This window comes from Ascaphus truei, chromosome 15 (genome assembly GCF_040206685.1).
Source record: "Ascaphus truei isolate aAscTru1 chromosome 15, aAscTru1.hap1, whole genome shotgun sequence".
Lineage (NCBI taxonomy): Eukaryota > Metazoa > Chordata > Amphibia > Anura > Ascaphidae > Ascaphus > Ascaphus truei.
This window is the reverse complement of record NC_134497.1, coordinates 35678134-35694690: the sequence shown is the minus strand read 5'-3', so window position 1 is coordinate 35694690 and position 16557 is coordinate 35678134. Positions and strand designations below refer to the sequence as shown.

The window sequence follows — 16557 nt, the reverse complement described above, 5'->3', positions numbered from 1 at the left end:
GGTTCAGTAAATGCTGAGGTGTATTGCAGCAGACTTACCCCATACTGAGGAACCTCTTGCATCATTCAGAGGACAGAACTTCACACCTTCAGCCGGGAGTCAGACATACTCTATGTTGCACTCATACTCTTACTGCGGGCACGTCTTTCATAGTCATGTGATTCCATCCATGTTAAATGTGACATTTATACGTCAGATTAAAGTGATCCCAGGGTGGGACCGCAATGAGGTTCACAGGACAACACTCGGGAAAGAGACTTTTAGAGTCTTGCTAATGAGATATATGGAAGCCGTACACAATATAGCTTAATACTAGACCAAAAGCAATGCAGTGGAATTATGAATGAGTGTAGCTTCCAAGATGATAAGAGAAAACATGCTGAAACTGTTACATGTCACCTAGCCCTATACCTGTGATAGAACACAGGGTTTTAAACTATTGTTGTATTCATGATGAGTTTTATCAACCAATTGAATACTTAATATGCACAATGTAACAAAACCCTTTGGGGCCAGCAATGCATGAGAATGAACAAGATGCACATCTTCAGTCCATATAACTACTGTACTAATACTAGTGCCTATTAATAACTTAATTCTGTGATTATAATAATGCATGAAGGCACATGTCTCTACAAAAGCTCTCAAGGGTCGCCGCTCCACCCATGTGGGGGCCGATGTGAGCCCCCCCCCCAAGTCCAGCAGGGGTCAAAGTATAGCCCCCCGTCCTACTGGGGACCCATGTGTCGACCCCCACCTCCGTGGGGGCCCATGTGTAGCCCTCACGCCATTGGGGACCCAAGTGTAGCCTCCCACCAGTGTGGGGCCCTTGTGCAGCCCCCCCCCTACCCCAATAAATGTATTAAACACTCCCAAAGCTATGGCATGTACCCCACAGAGCTTACACTCAATTATACTGTTACCGGGAGAGAATGGGACCCCCCAGAGTGACACATAACTGCCCCTGTGATTAAGGCCGAGCAGCGCGTATAGTGATAGCGGTTATTATTTATGTCAATGGCAGAAACCTTGATAGTAAAGGTTAATATACCAAGGGAATTGGGGAAGGGAAAGAAACCCCTTCCCAGTTGATGCCGTGTGGGTAAGTATATGTTGTGACAGATATGGTCTGGTGGCTTCAACCGGTAAAGATAAGTAATGCAAAACTAAAAGAGAGAGAACTCGGTAAAGTAACGCACTCAGAAAACCCTGAGTGAACAGTGATAAGTTAGATATTAAAATCAAAAACTTGAATTCTTAATTCTATAAAATAAGGTGGTACATGTAAAGGACAAACTTCTAACTAAGGTTAAAAATGGGTGATAAAGGCTATATAATCACTATAGGTTTTATGGCTACCTAATCATTGGTGGTTAGTCACCTGTTAGGACTAAATGTCTCCCAGATGATTAGAAATGAGTTGCAATGGTGGTATAATTCCCGTAATGGCTGTATGTATGTGTATGTATGCCTGTAGTGATTGCCCAGGTGTTGTTATGCTTCATTGCATCCCTGAGCAAAAAACTTTGTTAAGATGCTATGGTCGTCACCTTATGGTGTAAATTAAAGGCGCATATATAAATATATTAAACGCCCTGATTCTGGTGAACACCGATTTCTTTACACATATTATTCATAAAGAGTATGTGCAATTTTTTAAACCCAGATACCTTATTGAATTTCCCCAGCACATTAAATACATTACTGTAGGCAGAGAAGTAAGGGGCTTGGACAGCGTTAAAGTAATGTGATCTGCATACAGTGCCACTGCTTCTGGAGTCTCTTCCCCTTTAACCCCTCTTGCAGGTTGTTGTTATTATTATTATTACTGTGATTGGCTGCTGCTGGTCACGTGGTCGCTCTAGACCGGAGGCACACAAGCAGCAGGAAGCAATCCCTTCTCAGCCGGGCAGAGAGCAGCAGCCAGCAGCGTCTCCCACACATGCAGCAGCTGGAGGGGCCGGGAGAGTCAGGCAGGATCCCCCCTGCGGTGAGTGTCCGCGCGCCGCCGCCTGTATAGCTGCCCCCCCCCTTTCAGCAGGGACTGAGGCGGGGGCTCAAACACGCCCCCTGAGCCTCTCCTGCTCTAACCAATGAGCGAGCCCGCTGCTGCAGGGAAGAACCCCACACATTGTAACTCAGGGAACCTCCTTTACCGGAGCGCGCCGCCTGTATCACGTGATCAGGGCCACTGCTGCTAACACGGGGATTGTGGGTAACGGGTGACGCAGCTTCAGACACGCCCCTTTATTCCCGGGCCCCCAGCTCCTAATAAGGACAGATACAGTACAAGAGGTTAGATAACACACAGAGGGGGGAGTGTTGGGGTCTGCTGCCACATCCTGGTCTGGTTCCCTTAGCACAGGGCTCATAAACCCTGCACCAGAGATCAATGTACTTAACACACACACACGGTGGGGGGGGGGGTGGCGATGCTACGTTTTGGGGGGGGGGGGGGTGGCGATGCTACGTTTTGGGGGGGGGGGGGTGGCGGTGCTACGTTTTGGGGGGGGGGGGGGTGGCGGTGCTACGTTTTGGGGGGGGGGGGGGTGGCGGTGCTACGTTTTGGGGGGGGGGGGATGGCGGTGCTACGTTTTGGGGGGGGGGTGGCGGTGCTACGTTTTGGGGGGTGGCGGTGCTACGTTTTGGGGGGGGGTGGCGGTGCTACGTTTTGGGGGGGGGGGTGGCGGTGCTACGTTTTGGGGGGGTGTGGCGGTGCTACGTTTTGGGGGGGGGGTGGCGGTGCTACGTTTTGGGGGGGGGGGTGGCGGTGCTACGTTTTGGGGGGGTGGCGGTGCTACGTTTGGGGGGGGGGTGGCGGTGCTACGTTTGGGGGGTGTGGCGGTGCTACGTTTGGGGGGGGGTGGCGGTGCTACGTTTGGGGGTGTGGCGGTGCTACGTTTTGGGGGGGGGGTGGCGGTGCTACGTTTTGGGGGGGGGGTGGCGGTGCTACGTTTTGGGGGGGGGGGTGGCGGTGCTACGTTTTGGGGGGGGTGGCGGTGCTACGTTTGGGGGGGGTGGCGGTGCTACGTTTGGGGGGGGGGTGGCGGTGCTACGTTTTGGGGGGTGTGGCGGTGCTACGTTTGGGGGGGGGTGGCGGTGCTACGTTTGGGGGTGTGGCGGTGCTACGTTTTGGGGGGGGGGTGGCGGTGCTACGTTTTGGGGGGGGGGGTGGCGGTGCTACGTTTGGGGGGGGGGGTGGCGGTGCTACGTTTTGGGGGGGGGTGGCGGTGCTACGTTTGGGGGGGGGTGGCGGTGCTACGTTTGGGGGGGGGGTGGCGGTGCTACGTTTGGGGGGGTGTGGCGGTGCTACGTTTGGGGGGGGTGGCGGTGCTACGTTTGGGGGGGGTGGCGGTGCTACGTTTGGGGGGGGTGGCGGTGCTACGTTTGGGGGGGGTGTCGGTGCTACGTTTGGGGGGGGGGTGGCGGTGCTACGTTTTGGGGGGGGGGGTGGCGGTGCTACGTTTTGGGGGGGGGGATGGCGGTGCTACGTTTTGGGGGGGGGGTGGCGGTGCTACGTTTTGGGGGGTGCGGTGCTACGTTTTGGGGGGGGTGGCGGTGCTACGTTTTGGGGGGGGGGGTGGCGGTGCTACGTTTTGGGGGGGTGTGGCGGTGCTACGTTTTGGGGGGGGGGTGGCGGTGCTACGTTTTGGGGGGGGGGGTGGCGGAGCTACGTTTTGGGGGGGGGGTGGCGGTGCTACGTTTTGGGGGGGGTGGCGGTTCTACGTTTTGGGGGGGGTGGCGGTGCTACGTTTGGGGGGGGGGTGGCGGTGCTACGTTTGGGGGGGTGTGGCGGTGCTACGTTTGGGGGGGGTGGCGGTGCTACGTTTGGGGGGGGTGGCGGTGCTACGTTTGGGGGGGGGGTGTCGGTGCTACGTTTGGGGGGGGTGGCGGTGCTACGTTTGGGGAAGGGGGGTGGCGGTGCTACGTTTGGGGGGTGGCGGTGCTACGTTTGGGGGGGTTGTGGCGGTGCTACGTTTGGGGGGGGTGTGGCGGTGCTACGTTTGGGGGGGTGGCGATGCTACGTTTGGGGGGGGAGGGGGGTGGCGGTGCTACGTTTGGGGGGGTGGCGGTGCTACGTTTGGGGGGGGTGGCGGTGCTGGGGTGGGGGGTGGCGGTGCTGGGGTTGGGGGTGGCGGTGCTGCGTTGGGGGGGGGTGGCGGTGCTGCGTTGGGGGGGGGTGGCGGTGCTGCGTGGGGGGGGTGGCGGTGCTACGTTTGGGGGGGGAGGGGACGTGGCGGTGCTACGTTTGGGGGGGGGGGTGGCGGTGCTACGTTTTGGGGGGGGTGGCGGTGCTGGGTGGGGGGTGGCGGTGCTGCGTTGGGGGGGGGTGGCGGTGCTGCGTTGGGGGGGGGTGGCGGTGCTGCTGCGTTGGGGGGGGGGGCGGTGCTGCTGCGTTGGGGGGGGGGGGCGGTGCTGCGTTGGGGGGGGGGTGGCAATCCTGCGTTGGAGGGGTGGCGGTGCTGCGTGAGGGGGGGTGGCGGTGCTGCGTTGGGGGGGTGGCAATGCTGCGTTGGGGGGGGGGGCTGTGTTGCGTTGGGGTGGCGGTGCTGCGTTGGGGGGCGGGTGCGGTGCTGCTGGGGGGGGGGGTGATCGATGCTGCTGGGGGGGGGGGTGGGACCGATGCTGCTCGGGGGGTGTGACCGATGCTGCTCGGGGGGTGTGTGACCGATGCTGCTCGGGGGGGGTGTGACCGATGCTGCTCGGGGTGTGTGACCGATGCTGCTCGGGGGGTGTGTGACCGATGCTGCTCGGGGGGGGGGGTGTGACCGATGCTGCTCGGGGGGGGTGTGTGACCGATGCTGCTCGGGGGGGGTGTGTGACCGATGCTGCTCGGGGGGGGGGGTGTGACCGATGCTGCTCGGGGGGGGGGGTGTGACCGATGCTGCTCGGGGGGGGGGTGTGACCGATGCTGCTCGGGGGGGTTGTGACCGATGTTGCTCGGGGGGCGGGTGACCGATGCTGTGGGGGGGGTGACCGATGCTGTGGGGGGGTGACCCCGATGCTGTGGGGGGGTGACCCCGATGCTGTGGGGGGGTGACCCCGATGCTGTGAGGGGTGACCGATGCTGTGGGTGGGTGGTGACCGATGCTGTGGGGGTGTGGTTACCGATGCTGTGGGGGGGTGGTGACCGATGCTGTGGGGGGGTGGTGGACCGATGCTGTGGGGGGGGGTGACCGATGCTGTGGGGGGGGGGTGACCGATGCTGTGGGGGGTGACCGATGCTGTGGGAGGTGACCGATGCTGTGGGGGGTGACCGATGCTGTGGGGGGTGACCGATGCTGTGGTGGGAGGTGACCGATGCTGTGGGGGAGGTGACCGATGCTGTGGGGGGGGTGACCGATGCTGTGGTGGGGGGTGACCGATGCTGTGGGGGGGGTGACCGATGCTGCGGGGGGGATGACACCGATGCTGCGGGGGGGGTGGGACACCGATGCTGCAGGGGGCGGGGGTGGGGGACCGATGCTGCTGGGGGGGACCGATGCTGCTGGGTAGGGGGTGGGTGACCGATGCTGCTGGGGAGGGGGTGGGTGACCGATGCTGCTGGGGAGGGGGTGGGTGACCGATGCTTCAGACACGCCCCTTTATCCCCGGGCCCCCAGCTCCTAATAATGACAGATACCGTACAAGAGGTTAGATAACACACAGAGGGGGGAGTGTTGGGGTCTGCTGCCACATCCTGGTCTGGTTCCCTTAGCACAGGGCTCATAAACCCTGCACCAGAGATCAATGTACTGAACACACACACACACGGTGGGGGCGGGGGGGGGGGTGGCGGTGCTACGTTTTGGGGGGGGGGGGGTGGCGGTGCTACGTTTTGGGGGGTGGCGGTGCTACGTTTTGGGGGGGGGGGTGGCGGTGCTACGTTTTGGGGGGGGGTGGCGGTGCTACGTTTTGGGGGGCGGGGGTGGCGGTGCTACGTTTGGGGGGGTGGCGGTGCTATGTTTGGGGGGGGTGGCGGTGCTACGTTTGGGGGGTGTGGCGGTGCTACGTTTGGGGGGGGTGGCGGTGCTACGTTTGAGGGGGGTGGCGGTGCTACGTTTGGGGGGGGGGTGGCGGTGCTACGTTTGGGGGGGTGTCGGTGCTACGTTTGGAGGGGGTGTCGGTGCTACGTTTGGGGGGGGGGTGTCGGTGCTACGTTTGGGGGGGGTGTCGGTGCTACGTTTGGGGAGGGGGGGGTGTCGGTGCTACGTTTGGGGAGGGGGGGGTGGCGGTGCTACGTTTGGGGGGGGTGGTGGTGCTACGTTTGGGGGGGTGGCGATGCTACGTTTGGGGGGGGGAGGGGGGTGGCGGTGCTACGTTTGGGGGGGGGTGGCGGTGCTGGGGTGGGGGGTGGCGGTGCTGGGGTGGGGGGTGGCGGTGCTGCGTTGGGGGGGGGGGGGTGGCGGTGCTGCGTGGGGGGGGTGGTGGTGCTACGTTTGGGGGGAGGGGGGGTGGCGGTGCTACGTTTGGGGGGGTGGCGGTGCTACGTTTGGGGGGGTGGCGGTGCTGGGGTGGGGGGTGGCGGTTCTGCGTTGGGGGGGGCGGTGCTGCTGCGTTGGGGGGGGCGGTGCTGCGTTGGGGGTGGCGGTGCTGCGTTGGGGGGGGGGTGGCAATCCTGCGTTGGAGGGGTTTCGGTGCTGCGTGAGGGGGGGTGGCGGTGCTGCGTTGGGGGGGTGGCAATGCTGCGTTGGGGGGGCGGTGTTGCGTTGGGGGGGCGGTGTTGCGTTGGGGGGGCGGTGCTGCGTTGGGGGGGTGCTGCGTTGGGGGGGTGGCGGTGCTGCGTTGGGGGGGGTGGCGGTGCTGCGTTGGGGGGCGGGTGGCGGTGCTGCTGGGGGGGGGTGACCGATGCTGCTGGGGGGTGTGACCGATGCTGCTCGGGGGGTGTGTGACCGATGCTGCTCGGGGGGTGTGTGACCGATGCTGCTCGGGGGGTGTGTGACCGATGCTGCTCGGGGGGTGTGTGACCGATGCTGCTCGGGGGGGGTGTGACCGATGCTGCTCGGGGGGGGGGGGTGTGACCGATGCTGCTCGGGGGGGGGGTGTGACCGATGCTGCTCGGGGGAGGGGGGGGGTGTGACCGATGCTGCTCGGGGGGGGGGGGGTGTGTGACCGATGCTGCTCGGGGGGGTGTGTGACCGATGCTGCTCGGGGGGTGGGGTGTGACCGATGCTGCTCGGGGGGTAGGGGGGGTGTGACCGATGCTGCTCGGGGGGTAGGGGGGATGTGACCGATGCTGCTCGGGGGGGGGGTGACCGATGCTGCTCGGGGGGGGTGACCGATGCTGCTGGGGGGGGGGGTGTGTGACCGATGCTGCTCGGGGGTGTGTGTGACCGATGCTGCTCGGGGGGGGGGGTGTTACCGATGCTGCTCGGGGGGGTTGTGACCGATGCTGTGGGGGGGGTGACCGATGCTGTGGGGGGGTGACCCCGATGCTGTGGGGGGGTGACCCCGATGCTGTGGGGGGGTGACCCCGATGCTGTGAGGGGTGACCGATGCTGTGGGGGGGTGGTGACCGATGCTGTGGGGGTGTGGTTACCGATGCTGTGGGGGGCTGCTGACCGATCTGTGGGGGGGTGGTGACCGATGCTGTGGGGGGGGGGGTGACCGATGCTGTGGGGGGGGTGACCGATGCTGTGGGGGGTGACCGATGCTGTGGTGGGAGGTGACCGATGCTGTGGGGGGGGGTGACCGATGCTGTGGTGGGGACCGATGCTGCTGGGGGGGTGGGGGACCGATGCTGCTGGGGGGACGGACCGATGCTGCTGGGGGGGACCGATGCTGCTGGGGGGGTTGGGGGACCGATGCTGCTGGGGGGGACCGATGCTGCTGGGGGGGTGGGGGACCGATGCTGCTGGGGGGGACCGATGCTGCTGGGGGGGGTGGGGGACCGATGCTGCTGGGGGGGGACCGATGCTGCTGGGGGGGGTGGGGGACCAATGCTGCTGGGGGGACACCAATGCTGCGGGGGTGGGGTGCTGGGGGGGTGGGGGGCTGGGGGACCGATGCTGCTGGGGGGGGGGTTGTGGGGGGCCGATGCTGCTGGGGGGGGGGACCTATGCTGCTGGGGGGGGGGTTGTGGGGGGCCGATGCTGGTGGGGGGGGGACCTATGCTGCTGGGTGGGGTGTGGGGGACCGATGCTGCTGGGGGGGGACCGATGCTGCTGGGGGGGGGACTGATGCTGCTGGAGGGTGGGGTGTGGGGGACCGATGGTGCTGGGGGGTGGGATGTGGGGGACAGATGGTGGTGGGGTGTGGGGGACAGATGGTGCTGGGGTGTGGGGGACAGATGGTGCTGGGGTGTGGGGGACAGATGGTGCTGGGGTGTGGGGGACAGAAGGTGGTGGGGTGTGGGGGACAGAGGGTGGTGGGGTGTTTCGGACCGATGGGGGTGGGGTGTGGGGGACCGATGGTGCTCGGGGGTGGGGTGTGGGGGACCGATGGTGCTGGGGGGTGGGGGGTGGGAGACCTATGGTGGTGGGGTATGGGGGACCGATGGTGCTGGGGGGTGGGGTGTGGGAGACCTATGGTGCTGGGTAGTGGGGTGTGGGAGACCTATGGTGCTGGGTAGTGGGGTGTGGGAGACCTATGGTGCTGGGTAGTGGGGTGTGGGGGACCGATGGTGCTGGGGGGTGGGGGTTGGGGGACCGATGGGGGTTGGGGTGTGGGGGACCGATGGTGCTGGGAGGTGGGGTGTGGGGGACCGATGGTGCTGGGGGGTGGGGTGTGGGAGACCTATGGTGCTGGGGGGTCGATGGTGCTGGGGGGTGGGGTGTGGGGGATCGATGGTGCTGGGGGGTGGGGTGTGGGGGACCGATGGTGCTGGGGGGTGGGGTGTGGGAGACCTATGGTGGTGGGGGGTGGGGGGCTGGGGGGGGACCGATGCTGCAAGGGGGGGTGTGGGGGACAAATGCTGCGGGGGGGGGACCGATGCTAAAGGGGGTGTGTGGGGGACCGATGCTGTTGGGGGGGGGGAACCGATGCTGCCGGGGGGGGTGGGGGACAGATGCTGCTGGGGGGGGGGTGCCCGGTGTTGCGGGGGTGTTGGACCGATGCTGCGGGGAAGGGGGGAACCGATGCTGCGGGGGAGGGGGGAGCGATGCTGGGGGTGCCCGATTTTGCGGGGGGAAGAGAGGTGCTCGATTTTGTGGGGTTGTTGGACCGATGCTAAACGGGGGGAGCGATGCGGTGGGGTCCCGGTGGTAGGTCACAGCAGTTGGGGGGGGGACCGATGCTGCTGGGGAGGGGGTGGGTGAGCGATGCTGCTGGGGAGGGGGTGGGTGACCGATGCTGCTGGGGTGGGGGACCGATGCTGCTGGGTGGGTGGGGGACCGATGCTGCTGGGGGGGTGGTGACCGATGCTGCTGGGGGGGGGGGATGACCGATGCTGCTGGGGGTGGGGGGGAACGATGCTGCTGGGTGGGGTGTGGGGGACCGATGCTGCTGGGGGGGGTGGGGGACCGATGCTGCTGGGGGGGTGGGGGGTGGGGGACAGATGGTGCTGGGGTGTGGGGTGTGGGGGACAGATGGTGGTGGGGTGTGGGGTACCGATGGTGCTGGGGGGTGGGGTATGGGGGAGCGATGGTGCTGGGGGGTGGGGTGTGGGGGACCGATGGGGGTGTGAGACCTATGGTGGTGGGGTGTGGGGGACCGATGGTGCTGGGGGGTGGGGTGTGGGGGAATGATGGTGCTGGGGGGTGGGGTGTGGGAGACCGATGGTGCTGTGGGGTGTGGGGGACCGATGGTGCTGGGGGGTGGGGTGTGGGGGACCGATGGGGCTGGGGGGGGACCGATGCTGTGTGGGGGGGGGGGAGACTATTGCTGCGGGGGGGGACCGATGCTGCTGGGGGGGGACCGATGCTGATGGGGGGGTGTGGGGGACCGATGCTGTTGGGGGGGGGGGGGACCGATGCTGCCGGGGGGTGTGGGGGACCGATGCTGCCGGGGGGTGTTGGACTGATGCTGCGGGGAAGGGGGGAACCGATGCTGCGGGGGAGGGGGGAGCGATGCTGGGGGTGCCCGATTTTGCGGGGGGAAGAGAGGTGCTCGATTTTGTGGGGGTGTTGGACCGATGCTAAACAGTGGGGGGGAGCGATGCGGTGGGGTCCCGGTGGCAGGTCACAGCAGTTGCTGCCAGCCCCGCTGCAGGCACCTGTCCCGCTGCAGGCACCTGTCCCACAATAGTAAAAATAGGTGATAGTGCGCAGCTAATATCTAGTAAACAACAAATAGTGAACAGTGCACCGTGATGATAGAAACAATATTGTAAACCTTATATGTGGATCTGACACTAAACGTGGGTCTGCAGCCTTTCTTGGGGGTGGCTCGACACCCCAGGAACTATACAAAAAACAAAAGAACAGGGCGCACAACGCACATAGTGAAGTATAGTTAAAAATGTGACTTTATGATTAAAAGTAAATAGTTCTGCGTACATCAAGATAAATTTCACAAGCAGTTGGTATATAGGTTTACCACACCAGGAGATGACAATGAGCGACACCCTCGGATGGATCTCAGCATGGGATGGATCTGCAGTCGTCTCGTCTGCTCTTTACAGCGTTCTCCGTCTTGGGGTGGTGGATGGGTAAGTCCCTGGTAGAGAAACCCCAAAGCACACAGCTCACAGGCGGGTAGGGAAACCGCAAGAATCAACGTCCATAGGGTTAGCACGCCGTTTGCCGCCACTCCTCGTCGGGCGCTCGGCAGTGACGTCACGAGTCGCTCCTCGACTTCCGCAGTGCTTCTCCTGGAACGCACAGCGTGCGTGTCATTCAGGTTGTTCTCAGCAGCGGGGAGGGATGTAACGCTATGAAGGCAGCTTACTAACAGTGCTCTAAACCACACATGAAAGGGGGGAAAACGAGCATAGACACCTCTCTCTGGGTGGGGGAAGACATTGTTACCTCATTAGACTGTGGCTCAAGGCTTTTTCTATAGTCCAGTTTCCATATCGGTCCAGGGCATGTTATACGCTCAGGTTGCTAATGGAACACATTCCTGCTACAACACCACTGTCTGTTTCTGTTTAGTTCCACCAGAAGAAAACTCACCTTTTGAGTCACTTGTGTCATCTTGTCGGAGACTTTTTAATTACAATAGTGTTTTTTTTTTTTAGTAATAAGAAAGTAGTCATTGGTGTGGCCTGTGGCTCCCATTCCTTTCAAACTGTGGGTACATACAAGTGAGCCATCGTATATACATTGCTCTCCATTAACTTATGTTCTCCTCAAAAACTGTACAGAAGAAAGAAAAGATAAGTCACATTATTAACAACTTGTATCTTTTTTCAGCTCTTCCTTTATAAAATAGACATTATTTTGAGACCTCACTAACTGTCCCAATTTTAGGTTTGTAAATTGTGCGGGAAACGAAGAACAGAACCTTGTGGCGTTGCAGTACCACGGGGAAATCTACTACAGAACCTGCACAGACCTCCCCCCATACACAGAGCTCCTAGTCTGGTACGGAGATGAATATGGGAAAGAGCTTGGTATCAAGAGGGCACACTGTGGGAAAGTAACGCGCCAGCACAAGGTAACTAGGAATGTGGTTGTTACATCTCTATTGTCTTATTACTGATGTTAAACTGCAAATAGTGATAGATCTGCTTACACCATTACGGGTCAACTAGAACTTAATATCACTAAACCTGACTTGAGTCAAAGGGCCAGATACATCAAGCTGCGGTAACCAAAAATACCGTCTTACATCCATAAAAAAGTGCCTTATTATTATCGTGCAATGAATCAGCGTTGCAGCGTCAAAAATAACGCACTTTTTATCAGACCCATTAAAAGCATCAGATCTGATAAACCTACATAATACCGCATTTTCAAGTAAAAACTGCCATACATCAAGTTCTGATATTTATCGGAACAGGCTGAATGGCAGAAATACTGCAAATATTTTATCACCTACTACAGGCTGGCGTTAGCCCTGTCTTTCCTATGCATATAATGGCCAATATACTGCCCATTATACACATAGGCCAGATGAGCTAAACCAACATAGAATAGATGATAAAATAGTTGTTAAAATACATAACAGTACATATTAACCCCTTAGTAGTCCACAGGTCAACTAGTCATCGGTTTTCATGACTAGCTGACCACACGGGATAATATAAACGTTACGCTACCTACCCCACTTTGGCACCTTAGTGGCAGTAAAGCATGGTTAGTTCTTGGTTTGTCCCGCAGGCATAAACAAAACACTACGGCTCAGATACCTCAAATTCTGTTAAAGTGGAGTTAATATCGCTCCTGGGGAAATAATAAACTAACGGTTGTTATTACCGCAATTTTAAGGTGGTATACAGTATATCAAGATTGTGGTAATAATTTACTGCGTGCGATATTTGGGCCAATCTAGCGATATGTGAATTAACGTGACCGTTAATAATGTGTTACATACAACATTGGTTAATATTTCTATCATAGACTTCTGTAATGTCTATTATTACAGAAACCTATGATCAAAATAACATTAACCCGTTTCATGCCTGTAGTTACCAAGGTATACCACAGGAACTAAATGGGTTAATACGTTAATTTTTTTTGACCTAATCCTAATTAAAATATATGGGGTTAAAACAGGGACGCAGTAATGGATCCCTCAACACCCATGTAGCTGTTAGGATCTAAATATTAATAAAGGCGTATAGGTAATAAATAGATCCCTATCTCCCTCAGTTTGATTACCAACCAATCCAATCTATTATCCCATCAGTGAAGACAGGAATGAAAGTGTTACAACACCATTAATATGCTTAAACGATTTATAGGTACAGTATAGTTTTAGTAATCATTAGTAGTCGGTAAACGTGATAATTGTTTACACCAGGTACAGCTCCTTTTAGCTTCTCACCAAATAATGCAATAAATGTGCATATACTATTGTCCCTTGGTCGTAACCTATTAAAGGAACTGATAATAGTTGCAATATTAATATTTGTCTATTTATACTGTTGAACCATGTCCATTAGACACAGAGCAGAGAAGGATTCCCAAAAGTATAGGATAATCTTAGCAACATGGGATGCTGCTTATATCAATAATTCAGGTCACAGATTTGGATTGGTTGGTTATCAAACCGAGGGAGACAGGGATTTATTTATTACCTTTACTCCTTTATTAAGATTTAGATCCTAACACCTACATGGGTGTTGAGGGATCCCTTACTGCGTTGCTGATTTTAAAACCATATATTTTAATAGATTATGTTAATAAATTCGTTTTAATAGAATAGAAGAGGATACAAGGGGTTATGGAGGTAGAATGGGGGCAAGTGCGAGTTTGACAAGCAGTTAGACACACATAATAAATACAGATAATACTAGAAAACTTCTAAAGACTAAACCAAGTGGGCGCAGAAAAGAAGGAGCAGATAAGATAATAGTACAGGCTGAAAAAAAACTAAAATGCATGCTTGCTAATGCAAGAAGCCTGACAGATAAAATGGGGGAGCTTGAATTAATAGCTGCAAGGGAGCAGTATGATATCATAGGCATTACCGAAACATGGTGGGATGAAACTCATGACTGGGCAGTTAATTTAGAGGGTTATTCCCTTTTTCGGAAAGATCGAACAAATAGAAGGGGAGGTGGAGTATGTGTATAAGTTAAACCGGATCTAAAACCTATTGTAAGGGACAATGTTTATGAAGGAGTGATGAAAATGTAGAGACCTTGTGTATAGAAATTAGCAATGGCGTTAAAAGTATAAAGAAAATGTTTGTAGGGATATGCTACTGTATAAACCACCAAATATCTGTGAGATTGAGGAAGCTAAAATACTTTTACAAATGGAAAAGGCATCAAAACTGGGTCATGTTTGCATAATGGGGGATTTTAACTATCCAGACATAGATTGGGGAAATGAGATTAGCATTACAACAAAAGGAAACAGGTTTTGGGGGTGCTTAAAGGCAATTATATGACCCAAATTATTGAGGAACCAACCAGGAGAGGGGCAGTTCTGGATTTGGTCATATCAAACAATGTAGAAGTAATAACAAATATTCCAGTCCTGGAACATTTGGGTAACAGTGATCATAACATGGTCTCATTTGAAATAAATTATCAAAAAACAGATTACTTGGGTTCAACAAAGACCTTAAATTTAAGAAAGGCAGATTTTAATAAACTGAGGGCTAATCTAGAAGTAATACATTGGAATGATGTTTTTGCAGGGAAAAATTTAGAAGATGAATGGACAGTCTTTAAAACATTGTTAGAAAAGCACACTTATCAGTGTATACCCTTGGGTAATAAGTATAAAAGTAATGAGTCAAAACCAATGTGGCTCAATAAACAGGTAGGGGATGAAATGGACAAGAAGAGGAAGGCGGTTAGATTCTTGAAGTCAGAAAAGACGAAGACATCGTATCAGAATTATAAGGAATGTAACAAAAATTGCAAAAGGGCAATTAAATTAGCAAAAATGGGTAATGAAAAAAGGATTGCAATAGAAAGTAAGATCAACCCTAAGAAGTTCTTTAAGTACCTTAATAACAAAAAAAATGAGAAAAGAAAATATAGGACCCTTTCAGTGTGAGATGGGTAGGCAGATTATTGGAGATAAGGAAAAAGCAGAGGTATTAAACAAATTCTTGGCCTCTGTGTTTACCAGGGAAGAATCAATTTCAATAGTAGTGCCGCAGAAGGAAGCCACAACCTCCATATTAATGAACAATTAGTTAACTGAGGAAGAAGTTCATAAGCGGCTTGAAAAAACTAAAGTAAACAAGGCACCTGGCCCTGATGGCATACATTCAAGAGTTCTCAAGGAGTTAAGTTCAGTAATAGCCAAACCATTATATTTAATATTCAAGAACTCCATTTCAACAGGCTCAGTACCACTAGATTGGCGTAAAGCAGATGTGGTGCCTATATTTAAAAAGGGAGCTAGATCACAACTGGGGAATTACAGACATGTAAGCCTGACTTCAATAGTGGGGAAACTACTTGAAGGTTTAATATGGGATAATATTCAGGAATACCTAATGGAAAACAAAATTATTAGTAATAGTCAGCATGGATTTATGAAGGATAGATCATGCCAAACTAACTTTTGAGGAGGTAAGTAGGAATTTAGACCAGGGTAATGCAATTGATGTGGTCTACTTTGATTTTGCAAAGGCTTTTGATACGGTTTCACACAAGAGGTTGGCGTACAAAATAAAGACAATTGGATTTGGATATATGCAGCTGGATTGAAAACTGGTTAAAGGACCGACAACAGAGGGTTGTCATAAAGGAAACTTTTTCAGGTTGGGCTTAAGTCATGAGTGGAATACCTCAGGGATCAATACAGGGACCCCTGCTTTTTAACTTGTTTATTAATGATCTTGAAGTGGCATTGAGAGCAAAGTCTCCAACTTTGCTGATGATACTAAATTGTGTAAGGTAGTAGAATCCGAGAAGGATGTAATTTCTCTTCAGAAGGACTTGGAGAGACTGGATACGTGGGCAGGTAAATGGCAGATGATGTTTAATATAGATAAATGTAAAGTTATGCATTTGGGATGTAAGAATAAAAAGGTGACTTACAAATTAAATGTGGATAATTTGGGGGAATCCTTGATGGAGAAGGATTTAGGAGTGCTTTTAGACAGCAGGCTTAGCAATAGTGCCCAAAGTCATGCAGTAGCTGCAAAGGCAAACAAGATCTTATCTTGCATTAAACGGGCAATGGATGGAAGGGAAGTAAACATAATTATGCCCCTTTACAAAGCATTAATAAGACCACACCTTGAATATGGAGTACAATTTTGGGCACCGCTCCTTAGAAAAGACATTATGGAACTAGAGAGAGTGCAGCGGTGAAGGGGATGGACAATCTAACCTATGAGGAGAGGCTAGCTAAATTAGACTTATTTACATTAGAAAAGAGGCGTCTAAGAGGGGATATGATAACTATATACAAATAAATTTGGGGACAATACAAGGAGCTTTCAAAAGAACTATTCATCCCACGGGCAGTACAAAGGACTCGGGGCCATCCCTTTAGGTTGGAGGAAAGGAGATTTCACCAGCAACAAAGGACAGGGTCCTTTACAGTAAGGGCAGTTAAAATGTGGAATTCATTACCCATGGAGACTGCGATGGCAGATACAATAGATTTGTTCAAAAAAAAAGGTTGGACACCTTTTTAGAAAGGAAAGATATACAGGGATATACCAAATAAGTATACAGTACATGGAAAGGATGTTGATCCAGAGATTAATCCGATTGCCAATTCTTGGAGTCAGGAAGGAAATTATTTTTTTCCTTTTGAGATATCATTGGATGATATGACTCTGGGGTTTTTTGTTTTGCCTTCCTCTGGATCAATAAGTAAGTATAGAAATAGGATAAAGTATCTGTTGTCTAAATTTAGCATAGGTTGAACTTGATGGACGTACGTCTTTTTTCAACCTCATCTACTATGTAATATGTCATAATACATTTACTAGGGGATCAGAGTGCCCATAACTGGGTTTATATATCTTGTGTAAGTTTATCATATATCCCTCTACCCAGAGGAGCACCTCCCCCCCCCCCCTCCTGATCCCCATATACATTTTTTTCGTGCT

At 54.8% G+C, this 16557-nt stretch overlaps 1 protein-coding gene across 2 annotated transcripts in view; it reads left to right on the top strand.

Moving 5' to 3' along the window:
* The first annotated feature begins 11335 nt into the window (after positions 1–11335).
* Positions 11336–16557, top strand: part of LOC142466803 (uncharacterized) — a 17959-nt gene continuing 12737 nt past the window's right edge. For both annotated transcript variants that reach the window (XM_075572256.1, XM_075572254.1), the window contains exon 1: positions 11336–11517. The gene's annotated coding sequence lies outside the window, so the exon portion shown is untranslated. The remainder of the gene's footprint in view (positions 11518–16557) is intronic.